The sequence below is a fragment of the Magnolia sinica genome, chromosome 2, assembly GCF_029962835.1.
Source record: "Magnolia sinica isolate HGM2019 chromosome 2, MsV1, whole genome shotgun sequence".
NCBI lineage: Eukaryota > Viridiplantae > Streptophyta > Magnoliopsida > Magnoliales > Magnoliaceae > Magnolia > Magnolia sinica.
Genome location: NC_080574.1, coordinates 123,282,009 through 123,284,158, shown reverse-complemented (window position 1 = coordinate 123,284,158; position 2,150 = coordinate 123,282,009).

The following is a 2,150-nucleotide window of genomic DNA, read 5'->3' as shown; positions in this document are numbered from 1 at the left end:
TAAGGATGTGTTAGTCCAAGTTGACAAATTCTACTATCCAATAGATTTTATCATCCTAGATACTCAACCCATTGTAGGTATGAGCATTTCAATTCCTGTAATTCGTGGTCGCTCATTCCTTGCTACATCAAATGCAATCATTAATTGTAAGAATGGAGTCATGAATTTGTCTTTTGGGAATATGACATTAAAGTTGAGTATCTTTTTCAATATGGGTAAACAGTTAGAAGATGATGACGATTGCCACAACATTAACATGATTGACTTTTTCATGGAAGAGAAAACACTTTTAACTTTATCCTCAGACCCTCTAGAGATGTGTGTGGCCCACTCCCATGATTTTGATGATGATATGATTTGGGAGATGGGGACTATGCTGGATACCATGTCAGTACTTGAAGTTAATCGGTGGAGGCTACAATTTGAAGAATTGCCCCAAACTGATGTAATGCCTCTACCGTTTAACCTCTAAGCACCGAAGCTTGACCAAAAACCTTTACCCTATGAGTTGAAATATGTCTATTTAGGTCAAGATGAGATATACCCAGTGCTGATTTCTTCCCACCTTGAGCAAGAACAAGAGAGTATGCTCATCTCTACTCTCATTGAGCATAAAGGAGCCCTTGGATGGTCGATTGCGGACATCAAGGGAATTGACCCTTTGATTTTTACTCACCGCATTCATCTAGAGGATAATGCGAAGACCTCTTAGCAACCACAATAAACAGAAATTTACAGAAAATTTGGATAGTTTAGAAAAGAACTTACCTTAGTTATCTTGTACAGATAATCTATCTCAGTCTCTCCCCAGCAACGGTGCCAAAAACTTGATTGCTTACCTCTAAGTGCAAAGGTTCGTAAGTAATATCCTGTGAATACAGGGTCGATCCCAAAGGGAGATGAATTATGAGAATGAGAAAATCAAATGAAAAATTGACTAAGTAATTGAAACTAAACAAATGAAATAATTTTGAAGGTTTTGAATGTATGGAATTCAATTAATTTGAAAACAACACCCAAGATTCAAAGTTCCACACATAAGTTAATGTTCCATAAGTCATGATGACTTTGATAACACAACTAAGATCTGAGCACTAGGGTCAGCCTAATCGAAAAATAAAACAGTTTAAATATTTTAACAAATGATATAAAAGATTAGAGAATCATGAGTTACCATGATTTATATATATTCTCAAGCGCCAATAATATATATATTCCCAAGCGCCAATGATTTTAAGCATTCAATATCCATGAGATAATGAATCAAAGAAATGTAGCAGGTTGAGAACATCTCTCATCTAAGAAATCTAACTAATCCAGGTTAAGTTTATCCATCAATATGGATCTCATATGATGGAAACATATGGATCTCACATGAGGATCAAAAGCATAAACCTAGATGATTGATAACAGCATACACCATTATTCTTGCATATTAAAAACAATCAATCATCAAAACTTAAAGAATTATTAAACTCATGTGCTTCCCTTCTAGCTTGGGCTAGAGAAAATTAGAAAAACATAATTAAATTACAGAAATAAAAATATGTAACTCCAACTTTCATACTAAGTTGAAAAAATTCAAAAACCGCCTCAAATTTATGTAGTCTGCACAAAACCTGTGTAACCCTCGACTAGTCGAGGAAAGCCTTCGACTTGTCGAGGTTCACCTTTGACTGGTCGAGGGTCTCCTTCAACTGGTTGAGGATCACATGAAATTAAAAGTTTATGTTTCTGGAGTTCGAGTTGAGGAATCTTCGACTAGTCGAGTAGGAGCCTTAGACTGGTTAAAGGAGGGCTTAGACTAGTTGAAGTAGGCAGCTTTTTAGGATTCCTTTTCTTCTCTTCAAGTCTTCAATTCTCTTCATTCTTCACTTGGTTTTCTTGGATCTTTGGCATGTGAATTCTTCAATCTTGTTTTCCTAAGATCCATCCATTGCCTTGGTGATTCTTGAGCATCAAATCCATGCTTTTAGCACCCTTTTCAATCTAAGCTTTTAAATTCACCTTGCAACACAAACATGAGTAAAATAAAACATTAAGCTGATTCATGTTCATAAAACCAAGATATAAATGGAGAAAATTATGCAATATTCGAGTCTCAACACACCCTCTAACCAGCATTTTGCTAGTCCTGAGCAAAATAAGCG